At 62.3% G+C, this 13,269-nt stretch overlaps 1 long non-coding RNA gene across 1 annotated transcript in view; it reads right to left on the reverse strand.

The window, feature by feature from the left end:
- The window catches only part of LOC132662217 (uncharacterized), a 55,962-nt gene extending 43,922 nt beyond the window's left edge, over window positions 1-12,040 (reverse strand). The window contains exon 1 of the long non-coding RNA XR_009602548.1: window positions 12,026-12,040. This is a non-coding gene — a long non-coding RNA (uncharacterized LOC132662217). The remainder of the gene's footprint in view (window positions 1-12,025) is intronic.
- Window positions 12,041-13,269: the final 1,229 nt, after the last annotated feature.

The raw sequence follows: 13,269 nt of genomic DNA on the forward strand, positions 1-13,269 counted from the left end.
AATGTAGCCATTAATGTCTTTATGGATCATAAATTTTGTTATCATATCCAAGAATCTGCCTAACACAAGGTCACAAGACGTTCTCTTATATTTCCTTCTGGAAACTTTAACTTTTAGGTTTTACATTTAGATCTTTGATCCATTTTGAGTTAGGTTTTCCTTTGGGTTTGTTTGTTTGCTTGTTTTGTTTTTTGTGTTTTTTTTTAAGTTAGGTTTTGTGTACGGTGTGAGGTAAGGTTTGATATTTATTTTTTTGTATACAGTATGCAGTTGTTCCAGGAACATTTGTTGTTGAAAAGTCTACCCTTTTTTCATTGCATTGCCTTTGTACTTAGGTCAGAACTAAATGAGGGGCGCCTGGGTGGTTCTGTCGGTTAAGCATCTGACTTCGGCTCAGGTCACGATCTCACGGTTTGTGGGTTCAAGCCCCGCATCGGGCTCTGTGCTGACAGCTCGGAGCCTGGAGCCTGCTTTGGATTCTGTGTCTCCCTCTATCTTTGTCCCCCCCTCCCTGTCTCTATCTCTCAAAAATAAATAAAAAGATTTAAAAATTTAAAAAAACCTAAATGGTGCATAATAAAATTTTATGTCAATTATGCCTCACTTAAAAAAAAATTAAGAGGTCTGCATCTTCGAAAAGTAAAAAAATAAAGAGTAAACAAAAGGTACATGTATGTGCGGATTTGTTCCTGGATCCACCATTCTGTTCCATTGACCTCTTTGTCTACCCTCATGCTGATAGCACACTGTAAAGACCCTCACTATGGGGGAGTATGGGTCCTTCAGTTTGTTTCTTCTTTTTCAGAGTTGTTAGAATCTTTTTTTACAACGTTGCATTTCCTCACGGACCTTGGAATCAACTTGTCTGTTTCTGTGGTGGAGCCCAGGGCCGCAGGGTTGGGTCCACCTTGAGCCCGTGGGCCAACTTGAGGAGAACTGGCATCTCAACATTGCTGGGTCTTCTGACCTGTGAGAAAAGTCGGTCTCTCCCCTTATTTAAGTCCCTCATTCCTCTTGGAAATATATTGGAATTTTCAGTGAATAGGTCTTTTGTATCTCTTGTTGGGTTTATCCCTAATTTTTTCATATTCTTGATGCTATTGTAAATGTTATTTCCTGTTTCAGTTTCTGCTTGTTTGTCCTAAATATTTGTCCATTTCATCTATGTTGTGGGAGCTACTGGCTTGCAATCGTTTATAATATTCCTTTACTATCTTTTCAATATCTGTAGACTCTGTAGTGATGTCACCTCTCCCATTTCTGATACCTGAACTTGTGTCTCTCTGTCTCTCTGTCTCCCTCCTCCTTTGTAAGTCTCTCCATGTTACTGGTTCGGTTATGCTGACTCATGTTTGTTTTTGGCCTGGAAGCCATGGCTCCTCGTGGAGGGGGGTGGAGGGGGGCGGGGCATGTCTGCAGGCTTTGAAAGATCAGAGTTGTCTGGAAGTTGACATCCAGCCATCCCCTCAACCAGGGCCACAACTCTGGCCTAACAGCCAAATTTCAGACACTCTGACTCTCATAGTGGGGCTTTTCTTCCTCTCGGTCTGCTCAATCACTGTCTGGGATAGAGGCTTATTTATGAGCTGCGAGAGACGGGTTCTCACACTCAGGGCTCAATAGTTTATTAATGGCATTCATGTCCTTCCATATCTTCTCACAGAGTGACTTAGTTAAGACCGAGGAATTCTGTAACATTCATGCCATCGTGCCAGGTTCTGCCTCTCGACGTTTCAGACGTTGGGATCGTGGCTCTGTACAGGGCATCCCCACCAACAAAGAAGAGACTGGAAGGAGGTGTAGGGCCTGTCAAGGTTACATGATGCGAAGGGACATTCGCTCTTCCTGTGACTTCCTTCTCCTCTGTCCAGGCTTCATTCCCCGAAGGTAGTGTGTTCTTTGTATAATCTGGGGAAGAAAAATCTCTACTTAAAAAACACAGGGAAAAGTCACGTAAGAAAGAACAAGTATCAATACTATGTACTGGTGACAATGTGAGGCCTCCCAGACCCAAGGGGCTGCCAAACTGCCAGCACCAGACGGAGTATCTGTGGCTCAGCACGCCCGGGCCCACTGGGGCCCTCGGCATCCGTGCCAACACCCCGCTGGTCTGCCAGGCGCCGGTTCTGGGGGGCAGCAACCGGCTGGGATAGCCGGCTGCCAGACTGCACAGCACCACGCTTCATGCCCAGCTCACCGAACAGCTCAGGGTGGGTGTGCACAGGGGCCCTTCACGTGGTGACTCAGAGACCCAGTTTCCCCCTCACCGCTCTGCCACCCTCCCAGGCACCATCCTCCCGTCTTACTCTGACGGCTGGGATTTGAGGTGCTTGTGGGCTGTCCCAAGGGACGTGCTTCGGTGGTGCCCTGGGCTGTGTTCAAGGCCGGGGATTGGCCGGGCGAGACCATCAGAGAGGCCCAGCGGTCTGAGGGTTCATAATGCCCACCCAGAGAGGATGGGAGGAGGACCCAGGTCCAGATACAGAAGAAGACACAACGTTTGAGGGCTGGGGGAGATAGACTGTGAGAGACAGACTGGGGCATGCAACGGGCTTGGGCCACCAGGCCCATGGAGACCACGAGAGGGTGTTTAGGAGTATGTTCCAGAAAGAAAGGAGAAGGGGGAGGCAGCTGGACAGGGTGACAGGTGTAGAGAGGGAGGGGGATTTGACACGGGGCGCTGGGGAGAGAGAGGCATGAGGAGCGGCCCCACTTTCCCTCATGCGGGGAGACCCCTGGAGGGGTCCTGGGGAGGGAACCTGGCAGTGGCAGTGGCTTGCACGCCGAGCGAGAGCACAGCTGAGTCTGTAATGCGGGGGCAGGGCTCGGCCTGAATGGACACCTACAGGAGAAGTGGGCACGGGGGATGGGGACCACAGCAGCGCCCGCAGGTGCCCAGGGGACTGAGCCAGGGATGTTGGTAACCCTGTGCCCCACGCTCCCAACACATGCACAGCCCCACCCCCACACACACAGACACATTCGCACACCCCTCTTACTGGCTCTTTCACGGTTCCTGCTAGAGCCCCAGCAGCGGGCCAAGGGGTGGCACAGTTTCGGAAACTGAGGCTGAGGGGGAAGGGGTTTCCTCGGGTCTTGGAGAGTTGGATTTGGCCCCGAGCTAGATGTCTGGCCCCGAACCCCACACCCTGAGGACAGCTGCACAGACCCCGGCACAGCCTCATGTGTCGTGGTCCCCGGGGGCTGAGGCGGTGAGCAGAGGGCCGGCCCAGATGATGGAGCTCTCCTCCTCCAGGTACTAAACGCTTCCAGATCCTGCCCGGTGTGGCCTTATCTGTCCCTTTGATCCGCTCCATTCATCCTGAGTCTGTCTCCTTCTTCCTGTGCATGCCTGCCCTTGGGGGGGGGGGGGGGGGTGGTGCTGGAGCCTGAGGCTGGGGCCCCCAGAGGTCACCCTGTCCTCCCCTGGCCCCAGACAGAGCAGAGCAGAGCTGCTGGGCAGGGGCTGGAGGCCTGGCTTTGCCACCCCTTCTCCAGGTGGGGCTGGGCCACATGGTCGGGGCCGAGGCAAGGAAGCAGAGGGTCACTGGAGGCAGCTCAGTGCTTCATCTTCAACAGAGGCTCTAGAGGCCAGGGGCCCAGGGCAGGCCAGTGAGGCCCTGAGCAGCACAAAATGCCAGTGTCTTCCCATCATTCTGGAGTCTCCCCTGTGAGGACCATCGCTCTCTGCTCCCTGGGTGAAGCCGGGGAGAGAGCTGCCCTCACTGGGTGGGGGGAAGACCAGCCCCAAAGTGCAACCCAAGTGCCCTGCGGGTGGGTGGGTGGGCGTCCCAGCGTCCTGTTCCTGGAACACTAGCTCCTTGCAGGAGGGATTTGTTTTGATCACAGCTGTATCTCAGTATCTAGAACAGTGCCTGGCACCTGCATAGACTAGGTAAACGGTGGGTGAAGGCATGAATGAGTAAGTGAATGAGTGAATGGATGAGAATGATTGGATGAGTGAGTGAATGGATGAATGAATGAATGAATGGATGACTGACTGAATGAATGAATGGTGGATGGATAGAGGGAGCAAGGGAGGGATGGAGGGAGGGAGGGAGGGAGAGAGGGAGGGATGGATGGAGGGATGGAGGGAGGGAGGGAGGGAGGGATGGAGGGAGGGAGGGAGGGAGGGATGGAGGGATGGAGGGAGGGAGGGAGGGATGGAGGGAGGGAGGGAGGGAGGGAGGGAGCAAGGGAGGGATGGATGGAGGGATGGAGGGAGGGAGGGAGGGATGGAGGGATGGAGGGAGGGATGGAGGGATGGAGGGAGGGAGGGAGGGAGGGAGGGAGGGATGGATGGAGGGATGGAGGGAGCAAGGGAGGGAGGGAGGGATGGAGGGAGGGAGGGAGGGAGGGAGGGATGGTGGATGGAAGGATGGAGGGAGGGAGGGAGGGAGGGAGGGAGGGATGGAGGGAGGGATGGAGGGAGGGATGGAGGGAGCAAGGGAGGGATGGATGGAGGGATGGAGGGAGGGAGGGAGGGAGGGAGAGAGGGAGGGAGGGAGGGAGGGAGGGAGGGAGGGAGGGATGAGCGAGGAGACGAGCGAGCCTGTGTGCTGCCTGGTTGGCCAGCCCTCCCTGTTTCTGCCAGTGAGCAGAGTGGAGGGTGTGGGGTGTGGTCTCCCACACCACTGCCCAAGTCTGTCCTGAGCACCAACTCCTTGCTGCGGTGCCGGGACTCTGGCGTGTCACCGCGGGCCCGACCACCTGGCTGTTGCCAGTTTCCCCACCTGGGTGCTTGACTCAGCACCCTTGCTCAGGCCGAGCCCTCCCGGCCCATCGGCCTCACAGACACGCTCTGGGTTGGGCCTCGCCCTCACCCAGCGGCCCCAGGTGACAGAGCTGGGTCCGAACACACCCACCTGGGCTCAGCAGCCCCTTCTGACACATGCCGGGGACAGCCCCGGACTGCTTGCTCGTCAGGCAGAGCCCAGGGCTGTCAAGGCCGCCGCTGGGAGAGCACGTCTCCCTGTGAGGACGGGCCCCGGAGAAGGGACAGGGTCTGGCGAGCACAGCACGTTCCTCTGGGCCCCTGGGCTCTCTCTTCCTGACGGGGCACGGGGCCCTGCCTGGAGCACTTGAGGACTCGGCGTTGAGACACGTGCCGACCCACCGGACACTCCTTCCCACAAGCGACAGTTGGGCTCAGCGGATCGGGGGCCTTCTCTGTCTCTTCTGGCCCTGCCGGGGAGCAGAGGCTCGCGGAGTGCAGTGAGAGGGTGGTCCCGGGGCAGCTGCAGGGGTCTCCCATGTCTGAGCAGCTGGAGTGAGCCAGCCTCCCCCAGGGCTCTCTGACCCCCACAAAGATCCAGAACCTTCCTTTGCTTCGGGCCCGGTGAGGCCCTCTGAGGTCAGACCCAGCAGGGGCTGGACCCGTGTGGCTCGGAGCAGGAGGAAAGCAACACAGCCCATCGTGCCGAAACTCCCTCTGCCCAGATCCCCGCGAGTCAGGGGGCTGCTTGCGGCCAGACCCGCCTCCTCTTGGGGTGGCTCTCCTGGGGACAGCAGGCACTGAGGCAGGGGCTGGGACCTTCCAGCGTGGAGCCATTGCTTCCTCTTTGTGCCCAGATGGCCACAGGTCTCGGGGGTCTCCCTGGGCCCCAGAGGGGCCGGCTTCCTTTTCACGTTCAAGGGCTTCTGGGTCCAGGGTCCTGTCTGTGCCAGGTGCACACAGAGGGTCCAGGGGCAGGCTCTTCGTGCGAGCTTGTGTGCACAAAGGGGAAGGAGGGGTGCTCTGGAGACCACCCCATCCTGCTCCGTGTGCAGCAGCAGGAGGACGCGGCCAGCGGGGTCTCAAAGGTTTGGACGCAGAGCAAATATTGTGCTGACCTCGATCTGAGACACGTGGGCGTGCATCTCTGTGCTGCCCGTGACTTCGTGGGTTGGCGTGGTTCCTTTGGGAGGCACCACATTGACTGTGGCCGGCGGCCAGCCCCCACGGAGGGACACAAGGTGGTCGGAGGCCTCTCGTACCCGCACACCCGCATTCACATCCGGCCCGGGTTTCTGTCCGCAGGGGTCGGCTGGTGCTCGGGTCCAGATGGAGAACGTGGTCCCGGAGCCCCGGGCCCGGCTCTTGCTGTCAGCCCAGTGCCATCTGCGGGGTGCGGCGGGTGCCGAGTCCCAGGTGGCCACGGCCAGGCCACCGGTCCACCGTGGGGCCTCTCTCTGTGGCTTGGGGCCCTCCATGTCCTTGGCCAATGCGCAGGACTGCCACCTGTCCTTGCTGCCCCGGGCCAGACCCTGGGAAGGGGTGATGTGGGGGGGCGGAGAAAGGGGCCAGGCCCTGCCATCAGGCCTCCCAGTCCCCAACCACCACTTCCAGGCCAGGGGGAAAAGCAGCCCCCAGGACAGAGGTGAGGAGGGAGACAAAGGCTCTGCGAGGGGTCACCACCGGGACCCTCCCTCGGGGACTCTGGCCACTCTCCGAAGCACAGGGAGGTCCAGCACTCCGCTGGCCTGGTCTACACCTGGAGCCTGGGGCAGGGACAGGGCCTGAGGGGCCGGGCCCACCCAGCCACTAGGGGGGGGCCCAGAGAAAGGTGAGGCGGTGGAGCTGTCCGGATGAAAGACCCATGATGGCAGGGGCCCGGGCAGGCTGGGTGAGCGAAGATTTCAGCTCCGCGGGGGGAAAGATGGGCCAAGAGAGATGGCTACTCCATGCAGGAACATGCACTGAGAGCAGGAGTAGTAAGCTGCCCGTGGCTGGGAGCAATCAAGCAAAGGCCAGCCAAGAGTGCCATGGGGACACCCTCGGCCGCGCTGGGAAGCGAGACAAACACCATCCGGGGTGCTGGGGAAGGGATATCCTCGGTCCTGGTTGCCTGGGAGCTGCATGGCTGCTGTCAGACAGCAGCTGACCCTGAAATCCGGCCACACCCTGACCCCGGAAGAGCTTCCTTGAGTGCCGACGGTTCCCAGATGGAGTTGCTGATCCGATACCGGAGCCCGGTATCGCCGGGCTCTATGGTCCTCTGCAGCCATGAGGCACGGGACCTGAGAGCTCGGAGCCTTGCGGGCACCTCCTTCCACCAAGGGCGGGTGGGCGGGGGAGGTGGGGGCTGGGACCAGGGTCCTGGGCTCCTGGGACAGCCCGTGACGACCTTGGACCCAAAAGGTCATCTCCCTTCTCTTCCCCCACGGCTGTCTGCATCCCCCTTGTACCCTTCCCCACCACCCCCCTCTCCGTGGCCCCGGTCCCCCAGGCTGCGGGGGCCCCTGGGTTCTAGGCCTGGGGCGCCGTATGGCCTCCGGGGCCCCCTGCCATCAGGCCACCACACCTGGGCTTTGACCTCCATCCCCAGGGTCCAGGAGCTAGAGGCAGGAGGGCAGAGGTGAGAGAAGGGCCTGATCCATGGGACAGGAGGGAGGTGGGCAGGGGCCTTCCCTGGAGTGCCCCAACCCCGCTGCGGCCCCTCTGCCTCCAGACCAGACCCCTGTCTGTGGGCCCAGTCAGCGTTTCAGGGCAGGGGAGGTTTGGGACGAGTGGGACAAGGCTGCACAGGCTCTGGGAGGTGGCCTTGGGCGAGTGGTCCCCGGGGTGCTGTCTGCCTGGTCCGTCCCGCGGCCAAGGGCAGTGCCCACAAGGAACAGCAGAACACGGTGCGGGGGGGGGGGGGGTGAGGACACCCCAGCCTATCACCGGCTTTGTGGCATCTGCTGGGGGTGTCCTGTGCTATGTACATTCCCTTGCCCAGGAGGCTCCATGGTCTGCAAGGGAGAACTTGGGGTCTCCCCGGCTTCAGGGCCCGGTGGAAGGTACCGGAATCCCAGGGAGCAGGAACCCGCTGTCTGTAGGGACTGTCTGTCCTGGAGCCTCTGACATAGGTCAGTCAAGGTGGTGGCATCACGTGGGCCACAGGGCCCCCTCCCCTGGAGGACGGCGAGGAGAAGGAGTGGGGACCCCCGTCACACAGCTCCCCCTGCAGGGACCCTCCCACCGCCAGGAGCAGTCAGTCTCCCTCCTGAGGCCCAGGCCAGGCTCCCCCACTGCCCGAACAAGGAGCCCCTTTTCTGCTGCAGCCGGAAGGCCCGTGGCTGGGGACCCTCCCTCTGATGGCACCTCGGGTGTCGCCCCAGCCGAGCGAGGAAGAGATCCTTCCCACGCTGGCGGCCTCAGCAGTGGGGAGGCAGTGCCCCAGGCCCCCATCTTGCTTGGGAACGAGGTTTGGGCCATCGGCCCGTGCATCAGGCAGCCCCCACGTGCCCCCAACCCTGACCCCAACAACGGGGACTGCCTTGGGACTCAAGGCCCCGAGCGGCAGGGTGGCTGGGAAGTGAGGGAGAGCCGGTAGGGCAGGGCGAGGAAGTCCACCGGCTCCCGGCTCGGTCCCTGCCCCTCGGGAAGGGGGGGTCCTCTGGCGTGGCCGCAGGCTGGACCGCTCCTGTCCTCACGGCCGTGGCTGGTCTGTTGCTGACAACACAGAGGGCATTTAATTCAGAAAAGCGTGTGTGGGTCTGTTCTGAGAGCCTACGTGCCCCGAGGGCCGAGCGGCCGTCCGGATGTGGCACCGGAGTCCCGCTCTCCGGGGACAAACGGCTCGGTTATTTGGGGGAGAAATTGAATTAGGACTAATTTTAGGCCAGGCGAGATCTAATCAGCTTCCCGGCCCGCTGGGGAAATGCTGTCTGGCTGGGGCCGTCGGGAACCAGACGGTTCGCTCGCGTGCGGTGGTCAGGGCCCGCCCGCCCCAGCGTCCTCCACGGCGGGGCCTCCGCAGCGCACAGAGCAGGGTTGGAGGCGGCCCCCGTGCCCAGGGACCATGTCCCCTTGTCCCTGTCGCCCGGCAGGTGGCCTGTGCACCCCCCACTCTCCCAGGCTTGTTGATAAGCAAACGTACATTTTTCAGTCTGTAGAGAGATATTTGAATATTGGGCTTTTCCCCAAAATTTTTGGTGGAAAATGTTAAACGTGAACCAACAGAGACAAGAACAGTGAGCCCCCCGGACACTGGACGCTCGATCGCACGCGTGTCCTCAGGCCTCCCCACCCCCGCCCTGCGCTATTTTGAAGCAAATTAAAAGGACTTTTTTTTTTTTTTTAAAGAATACCGGAAACTTTACTTTGAAACCCAGAGAAGTCCTGGGCACGCCCACCCACGTCCAGCGTGAGAGCCCCACCTGCCCCTCCGTACCTGATATCGGCACCTATGTGTGGGGATCTCCTTCTGCTAACAGCACACGGCATCTGGAGCTCACCCCCTTCTGTGTCCTGTGATCCCGTCCTGGGCGCCTCTCTCGGGCAGCCAGGGTGCGTGCAGGCAGAGGTGGGCGAGGGCCATCCGTGCACGTTGTAGCGGCTGCAGCCTGAGCCCCTCGCCCGCCAGCTCCCGGCTCTCAGACCCCCACCCCCTACTGGTCCTGTGCCGTCCTTTCTGGACGCTGGGCGGCCGAGGCAGGCCCCCGGCAGCGTGGGCTGCAGTGGGATAGGGTTCAGCCAGATGGCTTTCCTAAGCGCCGTTTTCAGAGTGGCCAAAGCTAGTGACAGAGACGACGGGCACGGTCGTCCCTCCCACGGTGTTTTTCTGCATCTGCTCTGTGCCCAAGCGCTGTCCGGGGGGTGGCAAGAGGAGGAAATCCCCTACGCTCCCGGATGGGCCTGCAGGGGACGGGGGCACGGTTGCAGACTCCAGCCATCGTGCGCACCCCCCACCCCCCACCCCCCGCCGCCAGCACTGAGCGGGGGCAGCAGAGGCCCCCTGGGTGAGGGACCCGGATGATGCACCTGAGTTGCCGGATGCATCACAGCACGAAGTGGTGCCAACGTGCCCCGGTCCCAACGACCGTCCGGCCACCACGTCCCCCCAGTTCACTGCCCCCGCCACCCCCGAGCTTGCATCATCCAAGGCTCCACTTGGCTACCTTCCCGGGAGCCCCTCTCCCCAGAGCCCCCCGCAGCTGGCAAAAGCCTGGAAAGAGGTTTAGGGCATTGGGGCCACAGCCCCCGGAGCAGCCTCGCCTGCCTGGCCAGCACCACTGGTACGAGTCAGGATTCTCAGCCTCAGGACCGGGAGGGCTGCACGCGCTGGGGCCAGCGGACTGCGGGACCATGAGCTGGGCTCCCCTGCCTCCTGCCCTTGCGGGACAGCCGCCTCCCAGACTGGGCGCCAAGCCACCGGCACCCCCAGGACAGTCAGCCCACACGCCCACCCGGACATCGGCCGGCCACAGCCCAGACCACAGACCAGACCACAGCCCGGGCCGGGAGCCCAAGGCACGGACGGCTATAGGACAGTCAGTCGAGGGGACAGAGGGCAGCTTCAGCCGGCCAGCGCGGTGGAGAGACCGGCGTCTAAGCTGATGGCAGGGACCGGGAGCCCAGGCTGGGCGTGGGGGCCAGGACAGCCGTGACCATCACGAGGAAGGGCGCGACGGTGGCCAGAGCGGTGGAAGGAACGCTCCCGGCTCTCGCTCTGGCCAGCTGCCGGGCTGCGTCCTGCCTGCCTTTACCGAAGTCTCTGGCATTTCTGGAGCCAGGCACTATTATGACCCGCATTTTCCCAGCTGACAGCTCAGGTCCCCTACATCTGGGACTCGGATCCAAGCAGGAGTGACTGCAGGGTCCCAAGGGTGCTGCTGCCTGGGTGACTGAGTCAGTGCATGTGCGCTGGGCCTCGGGCCTCCTGCCTGCCAGGACAGGGGCGATAGGGCCCTGGAAGCTGGCAGCTGCCTGTCCCAAGCCCCTCCGCCGGCTGACCAGCTGGCCTCCTGTCCCGGCCGTGCCACACTTCTGCCCCAGTTCCCCCAGATGGCGCTGCTAGGGGTGACCTGGAAATGGAGCCTTACTTGGCTCATAAAGTCAGTGTGAAGGCCCTGAGGCCACCAGCCCGAAACAATTGACTTAGGGAGAAAAGTATGGGGGCAGTGAAGTGACAAACAGGAAGCAGCCACGCCCAGTGCCCACCCAGCTGCCCCCTCCTAGCTTGCTGAGGGGCCTCAAGGTCCCGGCCAGTCCAGCGGCCCTGTCCCAAAGATGCTCAGTCCCTTGGGGCTCTGCTCCTGCCTGGGGAGCTCCTGGAGAGGAGGTGGGAGGGCAGTGGCCAGGCTGCTGGAAGGAGACAATGTGGCCCAGCCCCGGGGGCCTCTCCTTCAGCTCCCCCGGCCCCTCACGTGCTCCTCGCCTGAGCCGTGCACCCCCCCCCTCAGTTCCCATGGGCCCTCCCCCACTGCACGGAGCTCCTAGGGGTCTGGGCTGAGTCTGTCCTGCCTGTGGACATCCTCTGTGTAGACGCGTAGCACCAGGCAAGCACAGGGTCCACATCTACCGATGCAAGAGCCAGGGAACCTTCTGGTGGGTCTGGAGGGAGGGGTGGCTGCTCGACGTGGGTCCTGAGCAGCTCCTCCCAGGGCCGGTTGGGAAGGGTGCACTGGGGCCTCCCCGGGGCAGGTGGGCAGGTGCCTGGGCCCCGGGAGGAGGCCGCCCCGGGAGGCTGGACAGGAGGTGCCTGGAGCAGCCCCGTCCGGCCAAGTGCCCGCTCCAGATACTTCCTCCGCTTCCAGGCTGGCGCCCTCCCAAGACGAGAGGGAGGGGTGTTTGGTTATGGTCCCTCCTGGCCCCTCCACAGTGAGTCCCGTTCCAGGTCCCTTCCTGGGTCCCTTAACCTCTGCGGACGACAGTCCCTCCCACAGTGGGAGAAGCATCCCATGGTGGCTGCTGAACCAGGCCCGTGGTGGGGGGTGCTGCGGACAGGCTGTTGCCACGGAGGAAGGAAAACCCAGTCCCCGGTCCCGGAGGGCGGGCGGGGGGCGGACACTTGAACTAGGGATGGAAAGCACGTGGGAGCACCAGGAAGGAAAGGAGCTGGGCGTTCCACAGAAGGTCCGGGCCAGGCAGGGGCCCAGGTGACGGGAGTCTGGGGTGTGTGGACGGCAGAGGGGAGCAGCTGTGAGTGCCCAGAGCAGGAGGCCAGGGGCTTGGACTACAGCCCACGGTGCTGGGGAGCCACAGAGAGGGCAGAACCTGCCTGGCCTCGAACCAGCAATCGGCAAGCACCCACTGGGGTCCCCCCCCGTGGGGCGGGACAAGGCGCCTCGTCTCAGGAGCTCCTGGGGACCACAGCATGGGAATCGCCTTCCTGGAGTGACAGAGCCCGTGGGCTGGCCCGCAGCTGGAGAAGAGGGGGGAGCCGGCCGGAGGGTGGGTGCGCGGCGGGGAGGGGGCACTGCCCCTGCGAAGGGCAGAGACAGGAACGGGCAGGGTGTGTACTCAGGATGGGGCGGAGCCGTCAAACTTGGCTGGGCCCTGGATGTCCAGAGCAGTGGGGACGGCCCGACGCGGCTGGCCGCACGCCCGTGGGGTTCTCGTGGCTCCCGGCCCACACGGCTCCCAGACAGGCGGCCCGGGGGCGGCCTCGGATCCCAGCCTCTGAGCTGCCAGCTGGACCAGAGCGGGGTGCGGGGTGGGGGTCTCAGGGTTGCCAGGTCCTCACCAAGCACCTGCTCGTTGCTCCCGGAGGGAGGCCGGGAGCCGGCCAGGAGCTAAAAACTCCACCGGTAAACAAAGTAGGGGGTGTGATTGATTGTGAAATGGGAAGCCAAAACTCTGGGGGGACCCCCGACCGCTTCAGGGAACAGCAGGACTGGCCCAGGGCGAGGGTCGGCCAAGGGCAGGGCCCGGGTGCAGGAGGTAGAGATCAGGTACAGATTCCAGCCCGGTTGTAGATGCTGTCTCTGCAAACAGGTGGTCCACACGGCCAGGAGGTCCACCTGCTTCCTGTGGTCCCTGGTGTGGACGGACGTCCCTAAAGGGACATGGTCCCCAGCCCTGCCCAGCCAGCCCGTCCTGGGACCGTGGGGATGTCCGCAGAGCACGTCACTGAGCAGTGTTCTCCAGCGTGGGTGCCGTCACCCCCGGGAGGCCCCCCAACTTCCTTGAGCACCTCCTTTCCCCCAGCCCAAGATTTCGGGTCCTACAGGAGTCCCTCGTCCGAACCCCACGACTGTTACACTGCAGACCGCGACTGGCCTCACCGACCTGCCTTCCCGCTGCCCCCAGTCCCCTCTGCAGCCCCCAAACTCTGCCTTCGGCTCCCCAGCCCCCCGGCCGCCACGCAGCCACCAAGCTTCCAGCTGGCTGCCGTCTGTGGGGGCCTTACTGTGCGCTGAGCCGGCCCGGCTGCTCGATGGAGCCCCGAGGCTGCTGCTTTTCTTGGTTCTGAGTGGCTGTCCCTGCCGCCCCCCTGGAGACAGCCTCAGCCCCCGGCCCCAGCCACTTCTCCTGACCTTGGACCCACCAGAGGGAAGCCAGGGGCCCCATGTCCCTGGGCC

This window comes from Panthera onca, chromosome D1 (genome assembly GCF_046562875.1).
Source record: "Panthera onca isolate mPanOnc1 chromosome D1, mPanOnc1 haplotype 2, whole genome shotgun sequence".
Classification (NCBI taxonomy): domain Eukaryota; kingdom Metazoa; phylum Chordata; class Mammalia; order Carnivora; family Felidae; genus Panthera; species Panthera onca.